The 26,621-nt window shown below is 38.9% G+C and overlaps 1 protein-coding gene across 1 annotated transcript in view; it reads right to left on the bottom strand.

The window, feature by feature from the left end:
* The window catches only part of rps2 (ribosomal protein S2), a 267,844-nt gene extending 243,302 nt beyond the window's left edge, over positions 1 to 24,542 (bottom strand). The window contains exon 1 of the mRNA XM_072693690.1: positions 24,539 to 24,542. The gene's annotated coding sequence lies outside the window, so the exon portion shown is untranslated. The remainder of the gene's footprint in view (positions 1 to 24,538) is intronic.
* Positions 24,543 to 26,621: the final 2,079 nt, after the last annotated feature.

The following is a 26,621-nucleotide window of genomic DNA, read 5'->3' as shown; positions in this document are numbered from 1 at the left end:
AGCACTTGTCACACTCTGCCTACACAGTCATCATCGTCATACACAGACACGTATTCTCTTTCTCTCCCTCTATCCTCTGTACTCTCTGTACAGCTGCACAGGGCACATTTGTATCCCCTCTCACTTTTTGGCTCACACAAAACAGAGGAGGAGGGGGGTACTTTCAGTATAATACGAGGTGGCCCTTGCCCCTGCTGATACAGGTCTCCCTTTATGTGGTCTGTAATCTGAGCTTTTCTGGCCAGCCCAGGCCTCCTCTCCCCCTGAATGGGCTGGCCCGGGCCCCGCCACTGTTTCCTGAGCTTTCACTCTGCTTAGCTCTGCACTATGATTATAGTAGGGCCTGCGGTGGACCGTCGGCATTTTGTGCTGAGGAGACACAGAGCCACAGGGTCACCTCACACTCGCCCACACATACACCATGTGCACACAAAGCACACCCGATGATTGATGGCTCTTACAGGAAACTGAAATTGCGAGGCAAGGCGCTCAAAAGGAGCCGAAGATGCAGTGAAGCGCAATAATTACTATCAATCTGAGGTCATTCATTATGCATAGGACACAAACATGAAGAGGTTCCTGTTACATATGTACTGCCTTCCCCAGTATCATATGCGCTCTCTGGCCATTATATGCCAAGGTCAGTTTTGTGGACTTTGTCAGCTAACAGCATACACTAACAGGAAACTGCCACATTATGCCAAAAGGAGAAACCCATTTGGGATTCTGCGCCAGTTTAATTTCAGGGATGCTATTTATTAGTGTCATCAATAAATGCCTGTGGTAGTTTAAGCTTTAAAAGGGCCTTCATGTGGGCTCCATGTTTCAGGTAACAGTGGTGGCTAAATAGCAAGTCTTTAGACTAACATCGATTTACCAAACAATGCATTCAGTAAATGTGACCTCATTAACCATTTCACAAAGGGTTTAAGGTGGAATGGAAATTTTTATGGATGCACTGTATGTTGTGGAAAAACTCAGATTTGATGAATCAGTCGAAGTAATGCTGATTGTTACATTACTTGAATGTTCGAATCCCACAGGTGGGGTCATACTTGTGAAAGAATTGAAGGCCACCCCAGAGTAGTTGGGGCATGTGCACATCCATGTTTGTACTGCCTTTATTGTTGAATGCACTGTGATAGTTTCCGAGTGATATTTAGAGAAGCATTTGCCTACTGGCTTACTGCAACTCTGGCTATTTGGGTTACAACATTAATATTTACTGTCTATTACATTACGGGAAGTAATAAAGTGTTTTGCCAAGATACATTATCTACCATTTTTGTCTTTGTTCCAGATGTGAGTACCACCTCCTTTTCTGTTTTGCATTGCATTGTTGGATAATATCCATCTTAATCACACTTAAAAATGGACAGTTTCTAGGTATGTATTTTGGATATTAGAGTAGCCAACTTTGCCACTTTTATCTATACTACATGCTTCATGAACAAAAACTATTTCGTATTAGTAATTGGTACACAATTGGGACATATTGATTTGGTGGACAATATGTCCTTTTACCTATAGCAGTGGACGACCTTGACTATGACCACCAGATATTCAGTCCGGGTCAGAAATCCTAGGCTGCAGCCGAGTTAAGGCGGGCCCTCGTTAGGACCGTCCAATGAAAACTCCTTTTTAGTAGCCTATTGGTCACACAAATGGAACAATCTAACCAGTCTATGTGATGACATCACCTGAAAGGTCCCGCCCCTTGCAATTGTGTATAACATTTTTAAACAAACTCTGCTCTGGAGGCTTGTTTTGATTGGTTGAATTCCCTGACGAAATGTTCTAATACTTGCAGACAAAAGTAGTAATGTTGTAATACTGCAGACTTCAAACACAAGTATGACTCTATTACATAAAAATTATCTAATAATAAGAAACATGTATTTCCCAAAAATCATCATGCTTCTTCAAAGGCCTAGAAGGTCCTAAAGGTTCTCAACTGCCCTACGGTGTTTGCTAAAGCACCGATTCTCTTGCTGTGTTCGTGTATGAGAGTATATTGTATAAATAGTGTGTGGTATGCATCAGCCTCCTGATTTCTTATATAGGCTAAATCTACCTGACCTCTCAGGACCTCACCGCCATTTCTGTCAACAGGCCTCCCTTTTTTTTTCATTTGAAATGTCACATAACTGTCCTCTCCAAGCTATGAGTAAACAGTATGAGAGGGTGGTAATGGTCTCTAAGGAGACTCCAGCCTACGCCCCCCCCCCCCTTTTTTTTTTCCTCATGCTACTTTTGTTTTTATTGCTTTAATTGGAAGGGTGACTCATGCCGACTCCTTCTCAAGGGAGCAAATTAATATGTATCCTCAAAACAGCGCTAGGAGCCCTCGAAACAGGCCAGGCACATGAACTACATGGATTCACTGTCAAACTGTTACCTTCAAGGAAAAAAAAGAAAACAGCAGTTCTGCTTTGTTGTAGGAGGAGGTAGACTTTAACATATGTCTTTAGCATATGCTAACATTTTGCCAAAGACTTCCAGCTTGCTTGATTGTCCTTGACTAGTGAGTTAACAGAGTTTCGAATCACTTTTAAAAGGAGATAAACAAATGCATGATTGAGGATGGAGGGGGGGAAAAAAGACCTGGCCATATGGTTAGGGTACGCTGGATCATTTTATGGTTATTGTGGGTGGTTGTTACTGTGAAGATAAGTAGAGCTGGAGAACAGTAGTCGAAAAATTGCTCTCTCACTTTCAGTCTCTATATTTGTGTGCTTATGTTTAGTGGCTTGGATCCCTGCCAGTAGAAAGAAAGAAAGGGAGAGACAAGGGACACGTGGTTGTCTTTTTCTATCACACACGTTGTTAGAGCAGGCAGTTTCCATTGTGCCTTTGTTTTCTTTTTTATTTTTTTACCCTGTGTGGTGAAACCTCCCATCTCTTTCCCTATAGAGAAACAAGCTCGCAACCTGATTTCACTGCATTGGAAAAGCACGTTCCCCCTGGGATTATGCTTTCTTCGGCATCCTCGCAGCTCTTTCTTCTGTACTTGTGTCTTTTCATCCATAGTTGTGCATAACTATGGCAAAGAACTAAAGGCTGAAGCTCCTTAGAACATTCAAATCTTTCCATGCAAGGTTGACTGTACTGTGCCCTCCTTATACCACCCTAAGAGTTTTAATTTGCATGAGAAAAACATGCACGATGGCCCAGTATACACACAGTGATGAATTCTGAAGGTTTGTTCTGCAGACCTTCCAACAAAAACCCAGCAAAATGAAAGGAAGCTTGTTCTGGAAGGCCATGTACAAAAGCTGTAGCCTTGCTCTGCCGAGGCCCCCTCACATATGCTCAGTGATTGGACGCTTTGTGCTAGCATGTGCTGCGCTGGTGGTGGCGTTAGCATTGTGCTAGCTTGTGTATGTGTGTGTGTGTGTTTAAGGGAATGTGTTGCTGCATAATGGGTGAGGTCAGGGTTAGAGGCCCAACAGGCAGGCAGCCCAAAGCTCAGAGAAAACAAGTGGGCTTTGTCAAGGCAATGTGTGGCCATGTCTGTGCGGCATTACAATGGACCAGAGAATGAGAGTGAGTAAGAGAGAGAGAGAGAGAGACAGAGATTTTCCACTCACCCATATAATCAGAAAAGTAACGTTAGCATCATCCAGCCATGGCTATTGTTCTTAAAGTAATACTCCAGCGTACACCCAGTGTATCTCAGCCTATTCTCTATTAGACACTATAGTACACAGTTAATGACACTAATATTCATGTTTAATTGTAATTAGGGTTGGGAATTGATCTTCACAGAATCGATTCTTCAGTTCTAGGCTAATGGGAATCTTCTCTACAGGTCCACTTTGCCCACACTCTTATTTGCAAATTGTGTGAGATTTAATGCTGCAACTCTTTAGAGAGTTTGTCTAAAAAGTGAAAAGCTTATTTTTTTAACCCAATTTTTTCCTCCCCTATTTTAGATTTAAGATTTAGCCCAACCCAATTGCCCAATCCACTCATTAGTACTCTCCCGCTATCGTATGTGATGCTCCTGGCACAGGGAGGGTGAGAACTGACACATGCCTCCTCAGACAAATGCACAACCAGCCCCCGCCTTATTTCAAAATGAGAGAGAGAGAGACAAGGCAGGAACACCTCCTGAACTGGGTGCCATTTCATCGGAGGGTACCATGCACATCCATTAATCCACAACCCGATGCCTGTTCATTCTTCTTTTTGTCCACTCCTTCCTGGTCAAGGTCTCTGTGAGTCCAGAGCCTACACAGAAATACTGAGTGCAACAGGGTATAACAGTTATTGTGAACTTAATAGATGTACTTTCTCTTTACAATGGTTTCATGTGTAGATCACACTAAAAGCTTAAGCCTGTATTAAACTAATAATTACATCAAGTAATTCATCCAATTGCACCAAACATTGAACTTAAATGTATAGTGCAAGCATGTTTGCACTAACTGTGTGTTTATAACAGCAACAGCTAAAAACATACTAAGGTAAAGGTGCATGTATTTGTCACTGTACTATGTACAGCAAAATGTGACTTCTGCATTTTACCCATCTGTGGTAGTGAACACACGCTAGTGAACTAAGGGCAGTGAGCACACACACACACACACACACACAAGTGAACTAGGGGCAGACACACACCCAGAGTGATGGGCAGCCCAGGCAGTAAAGAGGGTGAAGGGCCTTGCTCTAGGGCCCTGCTTTAGGGCCCAACAGTGGAGGCCTGTCGAGCCTGGGTATCGAACCCACAAGCCTGTCGTCAATAGCCTGGAGATCTAACTGCTGAGCCACCGCTGCCCCCAAAAAAACACATTTCCAAGGGGGCACCCAGACACATAGACATAAACATAGACTAGGTAAGCACATAATTTAGAAAATTCAGTAGCATGACTAGCTCTGCAGATGCTAACAAGCTAATAGTATTCTTCAGCATTCAGAATAATTATGAACAAGTTCTGCAAAACAAACTACACATAGCCTAGATCATACTTGAATGTTGCAAAACTGTCCAATGCCTGTAGATCTTTTAGATATAACTTAGTACTTATATGTATATATATTCACCAGTTTTCATGTATGTCATCAGTGCACATATGCAGGTGCAGTATATATGCAGTGTAGAAAACGCCACATATAGGCCACGCCTCCAAAGAGAGACCATTCATTTCAATAATATAGAAATTAAATGAATTTCCTTGGATAAACACGTTACCTACTCCTCTGCATGCTGCTAAACCATATATGTTTCAAGGAGCTTAAGGAACATCTTATTGAGTGCTGGGTTTATAAAAGGCATATTTATTGATTTCATGCCAATCACAGTTTCTAGGCAGCAACAGCAATAAGGCGTGGGGGTGTGATAATTGTAGAGATTGTAGAAAGGACATAGGAATGAAGTGGTTAGTGATTCAACCTTGACTGCACAATGAAGGACACTGCCTGTGTTATATAATAAGGATCATTTCACTGTGTGTGTAAATGGACATGTTGTCTCCTCATGTAGTCCCTTTGAAGTTATAGCTGATGTGTCTTAGCAAAGGAATATAGCTTCTATACATGATTTTAAAGTGATTTTTCTACCATTTGTCATAAGAAATCGTGTAAATGTAGTTCTGGTGACAGCACCTATATCATAAATGTACACTTGAAATACATGGAATGCTCAAAATGAATATTCCTTACACTCATTGATCACTTTATTAGGAACATACATCTACTCATTTAACCAATGATGTAATCTGTCAGTGTACACAAAGAATCATGCAAGTAACCTCAGGCAGTGTTTATATCAACCACCAGTCTCGAGCAGTGTTTCTCAACCATGGTCTTGGAAGCACCCTGCCTGGCACACTTTGGGTGCTTTCCCTGCTCCCAACATGCCTAATTCAACCAATCAGCTCATTAACAGTCCCTTCAGAATTGCATGGGGTGTGTTAAAACAGGGAGTCCACTACAATGTGCAGTGCAGGTGCCTCCAGCCGCAGTTAACAACAAGGCAAACCGTGAGGCAAATAGGCTAGTGGCAAGAGCATGAATCCATGGACAACCTGTCTTGTGTCAACAGTCCAGGCTGGTAAAGGTGGTGGTGTTTTCTGGGCACACTTTGGTCCCACTGATATCAATGCTGTTGACAATTTTAAGTTACAAAGTTACCCATCTTCTACGATAATGCACCATTTCACAAAGCAAAAGTTGTCTTAAACTTGACTGATGGACATGACAGTGAATCCAGTGTTCTTTAGTGGCCTTTCCAGTCAGATAAAGAGTCCAATAGAACAGCTTTGGGATGTGGTAAGACAGGAGAGCGTGAAGGTTCACCTTAAAAATCTTCTGGAATTTACATGTATTCAAATCTTAAAGAGCTGTTTGAAACATCTTGTGGAATCCATACCATGAAGAACTGAGACAGCTGACAGCAACTAGTTAGTATTAGTATAGTATTAGTAAAGTTTTAGTATAGTATTCCTAAGAAAGTGCTTAGTGAGTATATATTTGAATATACAAGCCAGTAAGTCAATAGAAGTTGTGCATTACAATAGTTTTATCAAATAAAATACAATTATTCAAATCAAATTAATGAAGTTAATTAGTCATCAGGCATGACATGGTATGCAAAAATACAGCTTAGTAAACGACTGTTAAATAAATACAGTTTTAAAAGTAATCACATTTATTATTAGACTATTATTAAATGTTTATTGTTTATATGTACCAAATAACTTATATATACCTCAACTGCTGTGGGTGTTCATATACAGTATATATACATTTAATTTATGTGAAAAATTATTAAAGATTTAGAATGTGACTTGACTAATCAGAACCAGGCTGCTTTGCCATCAGCGGCCAGAGAGAGTCCAAAAGAGCACAATTGGCCAAGGTCTCTCCAGATGGGCAGATGGCGCTCTCACCCCTCATCACTCTTGAAGAGATGGTGGCTGGCACTGGCATCTGTTAGCTGGAGTTATTTGGTTGGGAACCCAACACTTTTCTCCAAACAACCTTTCTATGTATTGCAGAAGACATGTGTTAAGTTCTTATCCTTTAAGCGTTGGGAGCAATTGGATACTTAATCGTCAGTATCCAATTGGGAGAAATAATCAGCAACAAAAAAAAAAAGGATTATTATGTATTATTTAATGATAGGCTATACAGTATGTCTGGCAACCTGCATGATTTGAAGAAGCCTTGTCAATTTCCTGTTCATATGTGGCAGCGATGGTGTTTCATGGGTTTATTTTTCATGGCAGGCATTCGTCCTACTCTAAAGTCTACTCTAAGTCTAAACCCTCTGAAAGCTCACATTTATAGTCATTATTTAAAGCAGAATTTGATTGGTTTAAAAAAAAACCTTGAGGTCCTTTATAGTTGGCTTTTGGTTTATTCTTGAATATGATTTTAATGTAGAAAGCACAATTGAGCAGTCATTTTGGATGGGCAAGTGACCCAGGCCTAGGCCTACTGGGCTTGTTCATACCACCACTACTGTGTTTCAAGCAATGACTCCCTTATTTCTGTTGCTTCATCATTCAAAGTCCCTTACTAGTAACTTATATTTTACTAGTTTTCAAATTGTTTCAACTGTTTAACAATGGAATCTCTTCCACTTGTATGTCTGCAAACAGGATATTGCTTTAAAAGTAATATTTACGGACAGCATGAAAATGGCAGGGATTCATGTGTTTACTGTTGTAGAGTGAATGACTGCACTTGTTTTCTGTTAACAGTCAGTGTTAATGAGCTAAATAGTTTAATCAGCAGTTTAACAAGTAAAGAAACAAGGTCTTTCTCTCCTTACAGACTTAGTTTCCTGTTTAATTTAATTGTTTTGCACAAACAATTAATTTAATTGTTTTGCACTCTTTAGTTTTGTGCTTTTACCTCAGTGTATTTAACCTGTGTTCTGGATGATGCCTGTTCTCTACATTTTAGGGTTCTCTCTGCTCCACACAGCTGTTCTTAACTCTTGATCTTGGACCTGCTCTGTTGGAACAATTTCCTGCAACTAACACACCTGACCCAACTCACATGACAGTTGAGCCAGTTCTGAGCTCAGTACTTACAGTGTTTTAGTGTGTTGCTGGATAACAAGATAACTAGATAACGATGCCTAAGCTACAGAGCTATTTCAAGAGCATGTGCAGGTTCATGCTGGCAGTATTTATGCCATTAGCCTTTAGCTAGTATGAATATACATTAATATTCAAGTCTAAAATGCTTTTTAACTGTCAACGAAAACAACCTCTCATCACCCATGTCAGCATGTCGGCATTTTCCATAAAGCAATGTTCTGAACATCTGACATCTATAGATTTATGTGAATGTTATTTGTAGGGCAGCAGAGCAGATCTGTGAATGTGGTGAGTGGTAGTCCAGGCTCTTACAGGTTAAGGTTTCCAAGCTCACATGATGGGTGGGGTGTAAAGAGAGATGTGAGGGCAGAGGAGTGCGATACGTGTGAGACAATTTTTCCATCTACCCTGTGTTTCTGTCTAAAAGACAGAGAGAGAACGAGAGAGAGAGAGAGAGAGAGAGAGAGAGAGAGAGAGAGGGAGGGAGCAAGAGAGAGAGGGAGGGAGAGAAAAAAGAGATGGGTGGGTTGGATGAGTTGGTTTTCTTCATTTCACAGTTTAAGTGTGTGGGGGATGTGCTAACAAATGCGTGGTCAAATGTGGGTTATGCAGGATGTTTGTACAAGTATGTGAAAGTGCACTAGTATCCAGTCAGGTCAGTAAGTATTTGGACAGTAAAACATTTTTTGCTATTTTACACCACCTTTTTACTTCACCTCAATTAATAAGTCATTTAATGGCCAGATGTGGTCTGTTCTCTCATTATTCCATGTCAAAAAATATCTGATTCCAAGTTGATTCCAAGTGCTAAGTTTGCATGTGGTCGCTCTTCAGGGGAACTCTCAGTATGTGGTCCAGAAAGGTGTTGACAAACCTATCAGAGAGATCGCAGAAAGTTTAAGGACCACTATTTGGTAATTGAAGAAGGAATACACTAGTGAGTTAAGCAACACCATGGCACCTGAAAGACCACAAAGGACCAGGCGAGGAGGTAACACTCTGGTAACACTCCGGTCAGAAAGGCTAGATACAAAAAAGCCTGTCCGAATTCTTTGGACAGATGAAATCAAGTTTAACTTGTTTATGGAGAAGAAATAAGCATAATAATACAGCACCTGTTAAACATGATGGAGGCACTGTTGTGGCATGGACCTCACTGGTATGGTATGGCTGTCACAGGAACTGGGTCATTGGTGTTTATTAATGATATGACTGCTGATAGAAATAGCAGGATGGAAGTGTGTAGAGCTGTACCTTCTGCTCAGATTTAGTCAAATGCTGCAAAACCGAAAGGACAGTGCTATGACAGTATGACAAAATTAAAGCAAAGAAATTAAATGTTTTATAGAGTTGAGTCAATCAGCTGACCTCACTCTAATTGAGCTTGCTTTTCATTTACTAAAGACAAAACTGAGGGCAGAAAGTCCTACAAACAAGGATCAACTGACAGCAGCTGCAGTAAAGGCCTGGCAAAGAATCTCAAGAGAGGAAACTGCATTTGGTAAGTAGATAATTATGTTTGCATGTCCAATTACTTTTTAAATGGAGGGAATATATACAGTAGTTACTTTTTTAAAGTGGAATATTTTTGGTTAAACCTCTGGGATTAATGCCAAATGCATTTTGAGGTGCTGTAGAGGTTTACAAAATGACACAAAATGTGTCACTGAACAAATACTTATGAACCTCACTGTATGTGTGTGTGTGTCCATTTGTCTGTGTTTCTAAATAAGTGAAATTCGCTTAGTTCATTTGACGTCTGCTCTGTGACCTGCCTCCAGAGTGAGGCTGTAACACAGTGGTAATGAGCTGCCTCTAAGGATTCCACCTGCCAAGTGCCAGCTCAGCCCACGGTTGCATGGACTGGCAATCAGGGGAAATGAAATCAAATGTTTGCCGGAGGACACTGGCATACTGAGCTGTTGTCATGGTGACAGGGCTTTGAGGGGAGTGATTTAGCTGACAGAGTTGTCCTGTATTCTGGAGTATTGGTTAGGGAGATTGTTTTGTATTTGGAGGCTCACAGTCTTTCGATTCTTGGCCGAGACCGCACCAAGTGCTCCAGGTTCTGTTCAGCTCCACACTTGATATTGTTCATTCAAATGAAATTCATATTTTTATGAACTCCTAAATAGCAATAATAGTTTAAATAACAGCAGCACAGATAATAGCAGAGCAACAAGGCACACAAGAACCTTGGACTTTATCAAGTGGGAATTTAGGCCCTGTAAGCATTTGAAATGTCTGGTTCTTTTGCACCTCCTGCCAGCTCAACTGAGCTAGTCTCAGAAATCAACATTCTTCTTTGTATTACTACACTCTAAGTAAATTGTTTTATATAGCACTGAAAATGGGTTCTCTGAGTCATCCTTCCTTACAAAAAGAAATGTGCACTAGCTGTATATTTGCATTAAAAACATAGCAGTTTACAGTAAGTGTACTTATAAGTGTATTTCCATAAACTAAAAAAGTGGAAGAAGATGGATGGATGAAAACTAGTTGTATATTCAAGGTACTTAAAGTATATGTTTATAAACTTTACTCAAATTTATGTAATAACATGAACTTGTAAGATCTAATAATGTAGGTCTTTCTCTTTGTCTACAGTGTTTATGAAAATCTCTCAGTCCACACATGCAAACATAACCCTAAAACGGCAAAAAGAACACTAATACAGTAGCACAAGAAGTCGGCGTAGCAGGGGAAGCTACCACATTACAAAGTCTGAAGTCAAGCACAAAATAAAAAACAAAGAGGACAGTGGTTTCCAGATATAACTAGAAGCCTCTCCAAGCATTTTCATAATAAAGATATTTTCACTGTGCTGTTCAAACAGCAGGTCTCCATTTATCAAATTTATTCGTATAACGTTTTTTTATAACTGCCATTGTCACAACGCAGCTTTACTGGAATCAGTAAAAGGACAAGATATCAACAAGACATAAAAACCTAAGACCCCTAGTGAGCAAGTAAAAGGCAACAGTGGCAAGGAAGACCTCCCTAAGAGCTAGAGGAAGAAACCTTGGGAGGAACCAAGACTCACACGAGGGACCCATCCTCCTCTGATTGGAACTACTTATAAATTACTGATGAAAAGTCACCATGCCATCACATAAGATCGTTCTTTTGCTCAGGTGTGTTGATATAATCATAATATAAAATAACTAGCATAATCATAGTAGTTATGATCAGAGTAATGAGAGTAATGATGGTTAATGGTGGTAATAATAATACTGGCAGATAGTTAGAGTCCATGTTTTTTACTACTATATAGTATATATTTTCTACAAAGAACATCACATACAAGTACAACAGGTTTTCTGTGAAGCAGGCAAAAAATGCTTTCAAGTGGAGTTATAAAATGTCTGCATTTTGGGTAAAGGAACATGCCTGAAGCATCTCCTCCTCCATATCTTACACACTATACATGTAATCTCTAACTTGACCATACATTCACATCGTAGTATTTGCAACCCAATACCACCACATCACCTCCCTTTTACTCTGCCATATCTCTCACTTATCATGAAATCAGAAGCTACCAAAAACACCCAGCCCACAGTTCTCTGAGCTCTTCGTTCTCTCTTAAAGACCTCTCTCATATTATGAAATACTGAAGACATGGTGCAAACTCACATAATGGTTCTTTGAGTTGTCATGGTTCTAGACAGAACCATTCCCTTCACTAAAGAACCATTAAAGAACACTTTTATGAGGGTGTAGTTCTCTGAAGAAAAAAATGTACAGATGAAAAACTAAAATGAACAAGTGCCTTGTTTTATCATACAATGGAAACATTATACCCTGAATTCATTCAAATGTATTTTATTCACATGGAAATGATCTACATATTTTAGTTTTTTCAGACTTGCAAACATGATTATTTTGTATTAGTTTTACAAGCAGAAAAGAATTTTGAGTTCACAGTGATTCACATGATTCCAATCAGAACATTGTGAGCTCTCAAGTCTCTCTGAGCATAAATTCCTGCAGTGTCTTTAATAAAAACTAAATGATGGCCAAACATATTGGCACACACGCACTTCTACCAGAAATGTGTTGCTGTTACAAGTGCTTTGGTATATGCATATGCATATGTTTATTTAGTTATTTTGCATTGGAACAACACTAAAAAGACAAGACAAATCTGATATAATTCCGCATTGAACTCCTGAAACATTTCTGGCACGTTCTCAAAACATAAGAAATAATTGGATTTCAATCATGTGATGCTTCTTTAATTTGTATTTGTGGCAAAAACAGCTGCTGGCAATGTAGGAATCACACATTCACAGTCAAAATGGAGAAAAGGTGATTCAATCTTTGTGTCTGTGAACCACACTGAGCTGGAGGAAAGGTATGGATGTGCAAAAGAATTGCCAGATAATGTAAGAACCAAAATTGTGGAAAAGTGTGCTCAATCTTAAGGCTACAAGTCTATCTCCAGATAGCTTAATGTCCCTGTGTCCTCTGTACACAATGTCATTAAGATGTTTACAACCCATGGTAATGTAGATAACTTCCCTGGACGTGGACGGAAATGAAATACTGATGGAAGATTGCAACAAATCTTTGTTTGAATGGTGGCTAATTGTTGCCTGTTGAATGAAATGGAAAACTATGGTAGGAGACCAAGAAGGACATTGCTGTTGACACAGAGACACAAAATAGCCAGAACGTGCCTGAGGAAGCCACAATCCTTCTGGCAGGATGGCCTGTAGACAGATGAGACCAAACGAGAGTTTTTGGGTTTGCATCAGAGATCATGGACCTTCTAGCAGGGCAATGGCCAAGAGATGAAAGCACCCAGAAATGGTTTTAGACAAAGTGCAGGAGAGTTCTTGAGTCCAGATCCAAATTCTGTAGAACACCTGTGGAAAGATCTCAAAACAGCAGTTTGGGGGAAAAGCACCCTTCAAATATGAAAGACCTGGAGTAGTTGGCAGAAGAAGAGTAGTGCAAAATTCCAGTAGACAGATGTAAGAAACCCATTCATGGTTACAGGAAGCGATTGATTTCAGCTATGGTTTCCAAAGGGTGGGCTACCAAATATAAAGTGGAGAAAATATTAAGGTGCCAATAACTTTTTCCAGTCTATTTCTTTAGTTCTCTCTAGTAATCAACACTTCATTGTATTTAAGACATACTGACATTTGTCTGTTGTAAAAATACTAGCCAATTTCAATACTTAAATAAATATGTTAAAAATACATAATATTATGTATTCACCAAATGCTTGCAAGTACACTAAAAAAAGCAGATGTTTTGTATAAATTTGTAATTATCATTTGTATAATTACACTTTGTTTAATTAAATTTAATACAAATTAATGTAAATACTGTGTTTAAATATTACTGTGTAATAATTAAATACTGTGTTAAAATATGCTTTTGTTCATTTTAACAAAGTGTATTAAAACAAATACTTCAGTAATTTCAAGTACACTTAAAATGTCACATACAATTATGTTACTATACTGTAGTAAATGAAGTCAGTTGTACTTGTAACTGGATATACCCCACATATTATTCAATAGTTTTGAGTTAAATAGAGACTGGTGACTATTTTACAGATCTTTGTCAGCTGTGCTGGTTCAAAAATATACAGAGGGTTTGTTAGTGAAATACAATACATATTTGAGTAACTTTCTCATTGGCTCCTGGCACCACCTATTTGCATACTGGGCTTCAAGTTGCTTGAATGTTATAGTGACGACTAATGCAGAACAATGCCATCTTTAAATTTGGACCTTGAATCTCTTTTCCAGTCCTGGATTTTATAATAGTGGCCCAACAATTATTTTGGTTTATTAGTTAAATGTAAATATATTAAATGTGTACTTTATATACTTCCAACACACACAATATGTAATAGTACTGCCATTGTAACGCTTAACAAATGTGTTTTAATTTTACTTTAGATTTATTTGAAATATGGATTTAAACACATCTGCAGTGGTATGTAGTAAACTACCCAAGTATACTTAAAATACTTCAATTAAGTACACTTAACACAATTAAAGTTGTGCTTTAGTTATATATTATTTCTGTATAATTCATGTTATGCTTTAGTTATGTACTATTTCTGTACAAATAAAGTTGAGCTTTAGTTATATACTATTTTGTACAATTAATGTTATGCTTCAGTTATGTACTATTTCTGTATAATTAAAGTTGTGCTTTAGTTATTTACTATTTCTGTACAATTAATGTTATGCTTCAGTTATGTACTATTTCTGTATAATTAAAGTTGTGCTTCAGTTATGTACTATTTCTGTACAATTAATGTTATGCTTCAGTTATGTATTATTTCTGTACAATTAATGTTATGCTTCAGTTATGTACTAGTTCTGTACAATTAATGTTATGCTTCAGTTATGTATTATTTCTGTATAATTAATGTCATGCTTTAGTTATGTACTATTTTCACAATTAAAGAATAATTAGTATAAAAATACTGATCATTAGTGTAGCTGCAAGTACACTTTAGTGCACTGTAGCATAATAAAGTTTAGCATCAGTCCACACGGACTGTGTGGGATGATATCAGATTTGACTCTTTTCTCTCTGCTTTTTTATGTTGTCCCAAAATAAACACTTTTTTTGGTCAAGATTGTAAATGCACATATTTCTATTCCATATGAATTATTGGAAAACATGATTATTCACAAAATGTTCTCTTTCTTAAATAAACAGCTTAATTTGACTGAGGTTGCTGTAGTCATCTATTGTTTGGATTTTTTATGCAGTAAGGACCTGCCATCTTCACATATGGCTTTTTATTTTTGTCACGTGAGTCCTTTAATTCTCGTCCCAGGAACAGCTTGTCCTTTTGGGCTCACATTCATTTCCTCTTGCGCTGCTATCTTTGACTTTGAAATGAAAATGGGGCTGAATGTGAGGCAGAGCAGTTTTTTCCACGGCAGATGGTTAGCCGGTCGCGTGCCAACTCGGAGCGCAACTCTCAGCAACGATTATCCCCTTTCAATCTCATCCACGCAGGATATTGCTCCGAGATCCCGTCATGGGACCAAACCAAAGCATTCCCTTTCATCTGTTTCTCTGTGAACTGAGACAAACCCAGAGAGTCAGAGAGAAAGGGACTTGCCTCATCAAGCCCTAGCAGACACCTTGAGTTGACCTAGAGGACAATGCTGGAATAGGTGGTGCCCAAAGGCACATAATGACTCCCCCCAGTGGTCATTTGTTCAGATGTCAGCGTCCAGACAAGTTGATCCACTAACCCCTCAGGTGCTACGCTAACTGGCACTCTGTTGTTGTCAAGGCTTACAGGGCAAGGACATTCACCTCCACTCACACTTGCAGAACAGTGTTGATACAAGGCAATCTACTAGGTAAGCGACAACTCATGATCATGTCAGGAGCTCCTAAAAAAGATTTCTTTTTTTTCTCATTTTAGGATAAACAAGGAACATTGATTCATCTATGCAAAGGCTCTCAGTAATACATCCCAAGGGAAATTAAATTAATAAAAAATTTAAACTGATTGGCAAGCTCATCTTTTCATATAATGAACTTTTTTCCCTGGATTTTGGTGCTAAGAAACGCAAACTCTGAATTCTGAATGCCTCACTTTTGAATCACGTCCCAATCTTCACAGTGCTTGTGAGCCAAGCTTAGATTATGGGCTTTTACTGTGAGATGATTACTCTTCAGTTAAGTGCAACCTCAAAGAAGAAGGCAACGTGATGGCATCTCCAGAAGAACAGAGTGCTAACTGCTAACTTCATTATGCACAAATGCATCGGGTGCACCTTTAAAAGCCTATCTTGGGAAAACAAAAAAGGCTTCGGAGAAACTAAGCTCAATGATCAAATCTTCATTCATAAGATCCTTCCTTATTACATATCACAGAAAAACAGCTTTGCCTCCCTTTTTTTAAAAAATAAAAGAGCTTGCTTCACCATTCACCCACCAGTTCAGATATGAATCTAAGCTGGCATTTTTAATTACTTGTTTTTGTGAAAAGGCACTGCCATTAATCCACCTCTTTAACCCCTTAATGCACAAAGGCTTATTACACACTAAGGCGCATTACTCAGTAACAACAGGCACTTCTGTACTAACTGTTGGGGCTATTCTTTGGTAGAAGACGTTTGTAATAACACATTCAGCTCACCGGCAGTCCATAAGCTGTTTAAGGGGTTAACCTATATATCATCATTCACACTGAAGTTAAATGGAATGGTTCAGGTTGGACCTGATTTTGAATGAGGCCTAATATAAGACATGCACCAGTTTCCAGGTTTCATTATAAGGGATAGAGAGAGGGAAAATGTGAGAAAATGCAGGACATGGGCCCTTTAATTTCTGCCCTGCATGGAAACTGTCAGCGATCACTGTTGTTTATGAGGTGCTTAGATGATTGTTTTCTACGAGGTGCCCATTAGCCCCAAGGTACCAAACATGGCCAGAGCTGCAGCAGAGGCATTTCAGGACCTATTAATAGCTGCCGCTGCCTTTCTCCACACCGCCCTCCTGTCCAGAGCGCCAGCATGCAGCCAGGGGACACTCTGTACAAATGCTGCATGCATTTCACGCTGCTGACGACAGAGTACACACACTCACACACTTCCTCACACACATTTACCCCCCACCACCTCTACCGCCACCACCACACATTCTCTCATAGCAAGAATTTTTATCTGACTACCATTGCACTCTGGAGCATAAGCACCTACTATGCTCTAGAGATAGAGATGTAGCATGTGTGTTATATAATAGGTCCCAAGTGTACATATAGCACACATATCGCATACTACAGTTTACAGGATGCCCTCCCACTTACATAATGGTCTTTAAATGGTCAGTTTTATTTTTATACGTCAGGTTTTTTTTTCCCTTCCAGCGTCTCTTTGACACTTAGGATTAAACAGGCTGTTTTCATCATTGTGTCTACTTTAAGACTGATATATGGAAAGCTCTAATTGGCTGCCCTGTTTTACACCACACTCAAAAAGCTGTTTGGAAGGAAGTGTACTGAACAAACTGTTAAGGCCGGACTGAAATCCACAGGGAGGTTAGTAAAAATAAACTTCAGCCACTACTTTCAGGACCCTGTATCCAGAGCTATGCCATGATACATTTGCAGACGGGAACAGGAAATATGCTTAGTTGCTTATAATTGTAATGAATGGGTGGTCGGACCTTTTGAGGGCGGTCTTATGTAAATAAATGGCATCACTCATGCTGCTTACTTTCCATATATGGACTACATGGACTAGGGAGTGAAAAAGTCAAAACACTGACAACATCTTACATTAAGGGTAAAATTAAAATGAATTATGCAAAAGTAATATGCAGAAATGTCTATTATATTTTATATATATTATAATTAATTATTTTTTTAATTATTAATTTTATTACATAAATATATATATTATTTTTATTATTACAATTATATATATATATATATATATATATATATATATATATATATATATATATAAATATATATATATATATGGACAAAAGTATTGGGACACATTAAATAATTGAGTCCAGTTTTTTTATTCCTTTTCATTGCCATAGATTTATAAAATTGAGTATATTCAGTCTGCCTTTACAAGCATTTGAGAAAGATGGGTTATTTAAAAGAACCTCACTGAATTCAATACATACAGCCGATCATGAAATATATAGAAGGGAAGAACCTGGGCCACCTCCAAACTCTACTCTTTGGATTAGATACAGATTAGGTTTGTATTAGTTAATAGTAACCTGCGCTGGCATGCATTTCTAAAGTTGCCATCTGGGCCTTGATGAAAACACATTTCCTACTGTAATAACTGCCAATAAATCAATATATACAATATACATTGACATATGTTGTGTATGTGAGATCCACTCCCATCATCTTACCTGATGAAAATGGCTTTTAATGCATTTTGCTAATCAGCCCTTCATTTGGTTTTCCATGATACAGGCACTTTAGCACACACCCACATACGCACATCCAACATAAACAGTCCCTTCTTCTCATAAATATTGCTCTCTCTCTCTCTTTCTCTCTCTCTCTCTCTTAGACACACACACACATAAAACACAAAGCAAACAATGAAGCAGCATGAATATGTAGCAGCACCAGTCCCCTCAGTGGGTGAACAAGGTTAGAAGGAGATAAATGTATTTTCCATTGGCTTTTTATAGAGCTGGGCACCATGATGGAGATATGAATGCGCATGCTCCAGCACCCTGAAGCGATAAAAAGCCTGTGTACGTCACAGCTCTGTCATTTGATTAAGAAGCAGAATCGCTCCTCGCTGTGCTAATTATGGCCTCATTGGCAGGCAACAATGACAGGAAGGCAGTCGTTCCGTGCATGAACAGCCCAGAAGAACATGAGAACTAATTTAAATGTAAATTTCTCTCTCTCTCTCTCTCTCTCTCTCTCTCTCTCTTACACACACACACACTAACACACTCTTTATCTTTCTATCTCTTATTCGTTCTCTTTTTGTTTCTTGCGAATGTATCAGTGAATTTATCAGACAGTCCCAGGATCTTTGATGGTTCTGTCTTATTTTCCATTAAACAACAGCCAAAATGAGTCCACATGAGTCCAGCCAAAATTGATCTACACATACAGGCCAGAACAGTTGACTACTGATTACTAAAGTGCAGATCCAGTGCAGGTTCTACATAAGAGTTCTACTAATTACTAAAGTACAGATCCAGTGCAGGTTCTACATAAGAGTTCTACTGACTACTAAAGTACAGATCCAGTGCAGGTTCTACATAAGAGTTTTACTGACTGCTAAAGTACAGATCCAGTGCAGGTTCTACATAAGAGTTCTACTGACTACTAAAGTACAGATCCAGTGCAGGTTCTACATAAGAGTTCTACTGACTGCTAAAGTACAGATCCAGTGCAGGTTCTACATAAGAGTTCTACTGACTACTAAAGTACAGATCCAGTGCAGGTTCTACATAAGAGTTCTACTGACTACTAAAGTACAGATCCAGTGCAGGTTCTACATAAGAGTTCTACTGACTACTAAAGTACAGATCCAGTGCAGGTTCTACATAGGAGTTCTACTGACTACTAAAGTACAGATTGTGTGTGGTTGTAGCTTGCCATGGTACCCCATGTAGTTGGTTAGCTCTTATTGGTATGTTATTGTAACATATGTAGGGTGCACATAGTTTTGCACCCCATTCATTACTATAGGATTTTTCTTTTTACTAAAAATCTGCTGCTACATGGAAACCATATGTCCAAACAAAAAGCTGTATACAAGCCCAAATCGCACAATCAGACCAATCTGGAGTAGGAATGGTGTTGATATCTCCAAAAATGTGGGACAAATCACATCCAGCAGAAAATCCAGAAAAAAATAAGAAGCAGAAAGAGAACAAGCAGAAGAGGAGGAAGCATATGAATTATGATAACTATAGACAATATAGTTATCGTATCTAGAGGGAAAGAATAAACTAATGAATCCAAATCTCTTTCTTGCTCACTATTAAACAACCACAGTATCGTTGATGGCTCCAGCTTAATTTTCAGCTAAAAGTCCTGTTTTCTGTCGCTAAACAGCATTGCCACATCACGCAGGCTGTGATCAAAACGAGTTCTACTGACATACCAAAGTCTTGTTGTGTGCTTCCAGTGGCTGAATGACTGTTGTCCTCAAAACAGAGGCAATTCTTGGCTTGAATTCTGTCTTTCAGTGTGACATCTCTCTGCTCAGCATGTCAGCAGCAGGCCAAGCTAATAGACAGCAGATGTGCGGAGATGTTTCTTTGGTTTTCCATTAGCACTATGAGGATAATGGGCCTTGTGTACAAATGTCTTACTAAGAATATTCTTACATTTATTCTTGGGAAAAGTCCTTAGAAAAAGTCTACATCAGATTCCTGGGTTTTAAGAAGATATTTTTATCTTGGGAACGAATGATAAATAAGGCCCAATGTAGCTTACAAGTATGTAATGTAGCCAAACTGTCCTGATGAATATCACATAGACCTGCATTTGTAGTTTTCAACTATTTGGTACATACATTAGCCTCATAGCTTCAGAAATGGACATCAGAAATGCCATGTCAGGTTGACCATGAGGGGATAAGAGTATTTTTGATGTAAAAATAAAAACTTCAATAAACTATCACTGTAGGAGAGCTCACTGGAAGCTAAGACACGAAGACAGAAGTTAATTTGTGAGCTAATCTGCTCATTTTTCCACCATTCAACACATTTAAAGCCCAGCTCTTCCACAGAGAGGTAGGGAGTGAGAGAGTTGTCCCAAGTGAGTGATAGAGTAAAATAAACAGAATTTATGGCATCCCGTCTTCAGCACACAATAGATGAGGAGAGAGGACAGGAGCAGTAAGTCACATCAGGGCGTGGAGCTGACACCACTCTGTGTAATTTGCCTTTCGGCTCATGGCTGGGTGCTGCTTGTTTTGTGTTTCGCAATGCTTCCAAGCCTCATGAGACAATTCATTTTTACACAAATGGTGATATTGTGTTGTTTTGTTTTTTTTTACTGGAGATTTTTTTTCTCATTAGCTTTTCTTGATTGATTAAAAAGCTATACTGCATGGAATACACCCAGGTCCTACAGGTCCTGCCAAATAGAGATTGTTCCCCATTTTCCCAGGGGGTAAATCTTTTTCTTAGATTTCCCTAACCCTTGTATTAATGTTTAACAGCAGAGAAAAAAACCCTACATGATCTTCACATTTTCACCTTAAGACTATGGCTGCACCATATAGCAAAAAAACTGACATTCCCATATCTGTCTGCGATACATATATAGTGTGATATTACTTAACAGGGATTTTCACTTGATTTCACCAGAAGTCAGTGATCCAACATGTAATGATATTAATAATGCCCTCTCCAATAGTGTATCCAAAAACTTTGGTAAATTAATTAGAAAAAGAAAAAACAAATGTTGGGCAGGTATAATCTGCCTCTGATAGACCTGTCATGGAAAACGAGAACAGAGTGATTTTTTCTTTTTGTATAAGGCAGCAAAAATGTTTATGAAAATAGAATTTAACATTGTACAAGACATTGCATGTCCTGCGATGTGACTCTTGCATTGCAGCATCGATGCTGTGCAGCCTGTTTGAAATGTAATGCCTTTCCCTAGAGTGACCCCAACATTAGAGAAAGTGAGATATGGCCTTTGTTCATACTTCTATAAAGCTGTACACCACCAGGGTGAACAGATTGTCTTTGGGTCATTTTTGACCCTTAGGACAAAGACAGTATACAGACTGTTAAGACTACATAATGATTAAAGTCTTAGGCTGATGCAATTCCCACTGTACCTCAGCATACCCCCGAAATAGCACAATACGAGTTTAGTATTTACAGCTGTAGACTATTGTCAGAAATAACGAATAAGGTCCAGCGTCAACAGTAGCACAACCACTAGCTACGATTTACAGTCTCATTACTGGAGGCTGACTTTTCTGCCAAGTCATTCTCTGTATTTCATATTCGCCTCTACTTCTGCCTGCCTGCTGCCTGGGTATCCACCAGAGTCCATACACCTTTACTCTCACCCTTACCTTACTCACTTTCTTCTCTCTGCTTCTCCCTCTCTCTCTCTCTCTCTCTCTCTCTCTCTCTCTCTCTTTTCACCACTTGCTTCCTTCGTTTCTTTTGTTTTGTCGTTCTCTATCTCTCTCGCCCACTATTTCTTTGACTCTATCGTGTTCTCTCTATTCCTTTTTTTGTCTCTGTTTGTCTCTCTCTCCCCTACATTCTCTATTCTCTCTATTTATTTCTCTCTCTCTCTCTCTCTCTCTCTCTCTCTCAAACCCTCAAACCCTTTCACCCCCTCTGCTTTCTCTATTTATCTGTCCCTTATAGAGAAAACATCTGTCTCTTTCTCTCTCTCTTACTCTCTATCTCTATTTTTCTGTCGCTCTATCTCTGTTATTCTTTATTCTTTTTCATCACTTGCTTCTCTATTTTCTTTTGCTTTATCCTTCTCTCTCTCTCGCCCACTATTTCTTTCACTCTATCGTTTTCTCTCTAATGTTTTTGTCTCTGTTTGTCTCTCTCTCCCCTACATTCTCCATTCTGTCTATTTATCACCATCTCTCACCATCTTTTTATACTCTATTTCTATCTCTCTCTCTCTCTCTCTCTCTCTCTCTCTCTCTCTTTCTCTCTCTCTCTCTCCACTTTTCCGTTCAGATCTTGGCCTGAGCTGCATTACTGGGATTGCACTGCCTTATGTAAGGCACGTGAGCTGAGAGCTAAAGGTTTAAAAGCAAGTCTTGCAGGGCTGAAGTGGCATAAAGTGTATCTCGTGCGGCCTCCCATTCAATCTAAATGCAAGAGCGGCAGGTAATCATCCACCTCTGGCAATATCAATCAGATAAATGCCTGAGTATGTGTACATGTTTTATGTGTGTCTGGAGGGCGGGGGGAGTGGGGGGATTTATCTTGCTGTTATGACAGCAGACTAAACAGACTACATGAAGGCTGGACGGTGAGAAATGCACTGCTATCCCTCTCTCTCTCTTTCTCTCTACATCCCTGCCTCTCAGGATCCCACTCTGTAGCTACACTGTAAATATTCTCACAAATAACCCTCACTCAGGCTGTCCGTTCTCTCCAGTGCAGTGGAAGATCCAGGTTCAGGCTGCCTGAGCTTAAACAACACAAGCTCTACTGCATTATGGAAGAACACTCCACATTGTGTACTCCTAATAAAACTCTCACACCTAACCTCTAACTGCCACGCATGACATATGGTTGATTTACGTGGACGAATGTATTTCGACTAAAGGTTTGACTAAAGCTGTAAAAGGGTAGAAAATGCAGTGTCATGGCTAATAGAATGTCAATAGATTATAGATAGTAGAAGCCAACAGCCACATACTGAAGCAGCACAGCATATAATGCATATAGTATATTTTGAGTCAGCTGTTTTTCAAGTATTCTAAACCCTAGGGTTAAAATTTATTAACTGAATTGGGTAAAGAAAAATGTCATCATGGCCATATTGGCCACAAGATATTCTGGCCAAGTTTAAATTTAGTTGGATTTTGAAGTTGTTTTTCTTTGTAACATAAATGTAAATATACTGTCATATCAGAATATTATGACCACTTACCTAGAAGGGGGAATTACCCCACTCGGCTCGGATGACACTAGTGAGACGTCTTGGCATGGACTGTATTAGGTGACGTTTATTATTGAGGTCACCTGGTCCACTGAGGTGTGCCGATGGAGTCGTTGTACCCCTCTGGCATCCACTGTTATGCTGTTGGGAGGCACTCAATGTGTGAGAAGTACATTCTCAGTACACTTTCACTACTGCAGCTCTAGAACATCCTATGAAGCTAGCTGTTTTGGGAAGCTATTAACCTTCGCCCTGTACCCTGTTATCATGCCCTTTTGGACATCAGTCAAATTGCATCCTATGGCTGAAAAGTATGTCAATCATCAAAAAAAAAATGTTTATGAGAACAAATCAAAAACAACTGTCATTAATAATTTGATTATCATTACATTTAACATAAACATAAAACAACAATGACTCTGGAGGATTAGCCTAGCTCTCTGTATCCAGGCCTGACTGGGGTGGGATCAGCACATAAAGTACAGTACATCTAGTAGCAGTTGCAACAGCAGCAGCAGGGACTGCAGGGTGATTCATGGCCAGTGCAGCACACTCAGGCCGATTTACCGAGCCATCTGCTGGAGTGCTTATGACGGTGAGCCCTACCGAGACCAGCTGAACTTTTTTTTTTTTTTTTCGCAGTGTGCGCCATAATGGGAGCGTTCACTGCTGCTTTCAGCTTTACTTTATAAAGAAGCGCCTCATGATCACTCAGCAACACATGCTTAGACATACAGACATGCATACCCACATAGCAAAAGCTGTCTCTAAGGGCAGACTGGCGCCATATTATTTGACCTTAGGTACACTAAAAATAACCTGATGTAATAAACTAATGATGCTACATATTTCAGCTGAATCAAATAAAGTGGAAGCAGCATGGATGGACAATTATCTCAACATAAAAATGCCCACAATTTTTTTTTTTACAAAATGTAAAGCACTAAATCCCACTTAAATTAATGAGAAATTGCATAAAATGCATATATTTAGAATGATTAATTTCATTGTTTGTATTTTGTATACATGTGAGAGATCACAGTGTTAGGACAGTAGCATGTACAACCACAAAAAAAACAACCTTTTTGTTGTATATTAAACTCTATGTTGGCATAGTGGCCAATTTGTAATTGTTATTTCCAACCCGTGTAGTTTCGATTAGCCGCAGGTTCTCAACAGGGGTCCTGGAGTACTCCTGGCCAGCACATTTTGGTGTTTTCCTGGAGTAACACACCCACTTTGATTCAGGAAGGACTTCTTGCTTAATTGATTAGACACATGAGGTGCACTGAAAAACATTAAAAAGTGCAGCAGGAGAAACACTAAAATGTGTGTTGAGTACTGTTCCAGCTAGAAATATTTGGTAAGCAAAGTTATGTGAATGTTCTGAATGTTACAATTTTGGTTCTTGAAACACTCAAGGTTTCTGGAATTTTTTTGTTTATTCATTTATTCAAAATTGAATATGGGCTTTTCACATTTGGTAGGCATATTTCAAAAAGCATATTTCATGTAAACTTTAGTATTATCAGTGTAAATTCTAAAGATATTCAGATCTATGTTTACCTTAATGCTCCAATTCTTGGAATTCTTGTTTGGAAAACATCTCATAACACTAAATATTATTCACCAGTGTGATATCAGTGTGATTATTGCACTTTAATAACTGTATTTTTACTTCAACTAAAAGTTACTTCAGATGTTTCCAAAATGTTAGTTTTTATCTAACTGTGAATGTTGTGTAAGAAATGTTCTGATTAGGTTGTGATGCTAATCATTATTATTCCACAGTTAGTTCCAACCCAGCAATAACTGAGAGATGTGCCAGGCTCTTCAAGTATTACTCCGACACAGGCACACGTCACCTTCCAATGACACCAGCACTTACAAGACAAAAACACCAGCCATAACAAAGCAGCAACGTTATAATTATACAAGTAAAAGTCAACAAAATTAATGAAAAATATATTGACCAACATATATGACGTTAGTGCCTTTTAGATATTTTATTTGTTATTGTAGTAATAACAAAAATAAAAAATAAAACCAAACAAAAGCTAAATGCTGGAGATTTCATGCTGTTATTCACACAAATATAAGCAGACTACATATATCGCTGCACATGCAATGTACTTACACTGTACTTGCACAATGCACTTTACACATGCACATGCAACTCTACTCGCACAACTTGCATATGCATCCATACTGTACTTTACTGTAATTTGCTTTACTTAGTACTTCTTTTACTTTAGTATATATATATATATATATATATATATATAGATAGATAGATAGATAGATAGATATAAGATTATGTCGGTGAATCGAGGAACTGCAAAGTACAGTCATTGTACAGTGTAACTGCTTGTTTCTGCTGTGCAGATGACCAAAAAACTCTTGAATCTTAAACCTTGAAAAACCCAAATACAGACACCATGGGTTCATCATCAGACCTGTTGCTAAGTAAGTAGGTAGAACGGATAATTGCAATACAGAGAGAGTGAATTTAAAACAAAATACAGCTTCACATAAAGGTAAGCTCTTAATGTTTAACAGTGAGTGTAGCCATGGGATTATCAGAACCTGTAACATCGCCTAATGATTTGGCTGTTGCATGTAACCCTGATGATTGGGAAAGTATGACTGAAAAGCATAGTCTGATATTGTTGTTTTAGCAGCACGGTGACTGATAGAATGGTACAATTTTACCTTGCTGAATGCTGATAAATAAACAAAGGTAAAGTTTGTGCCATATTGTAGTAGTCGGCATAATGCTGCAGGCCAAGTGCTTAAGATCTGTCAGTGCCAGTTTCTCATGTGATATATCACAGGTTTCCTTAACATTCCTGAAAAATTATTTCTGTAACATTACAGGCAATCCTTCCTGAAAGCTTTTAAAAACACTGCTGGACGTTCCTATAATGTTTTCTGCTAGCTGGGTCATGACCAGGGTTTGAAAATTCCTGACCCACACCAACATAGTCTAGTTCTGAAGTAGTTAGGCTAGGCGAACATGTTAAGGCCAACACATGCTCCCTCCAAACTCAACCATCTTTTCGAAATGCCACTAATTCAACATCAGTGGACAATTCAGCTTGCATGGCGGAGGACATTAGGTTCAACAGCCAGTCTTCTGTGAGGTTTGTCCAGCATACAACATGAAAGTTTGTATTTGTAGACTGCTGATGTACATTCTTGGAACTACAAGTCCCTGAATCAGATTTTGCCATCAATACTCCAGCTGCAGAAGAACAAAGCCTTGGTGTAGATGACCAGTTATCATTCTCGACTCATGTTGCAAACCTGCAACCCTTTCCCTCTAGGGAGGTCAGCCAGGTTCTCATTCAGCCCCTCATCATCTCAAGGCTTGATTGCTGCAACTCCCTCTTGGCTGGTCTTCCGATATGTGCAATCAGGTCCTTGCTACTGATCCAGAAGGCAGTGGCACAATT

Source organism: Salminus brasiliensis, chromosome 12 (assembly GCF_030463535.1).
Source record: "Salminus brasiliensis chromosome 12, fSalBra1.hap2, whole genome shotgun sequence".
Lineage (NCBI taxonomy): Eukaryota > Metazoa > Chordata > Actinopteri > Characiformes > Bryconidae > Salminus > Salminus brasiliensis.
This window is presented reverse-complemented; position numbering and strand designations above follow the sequence as displayed.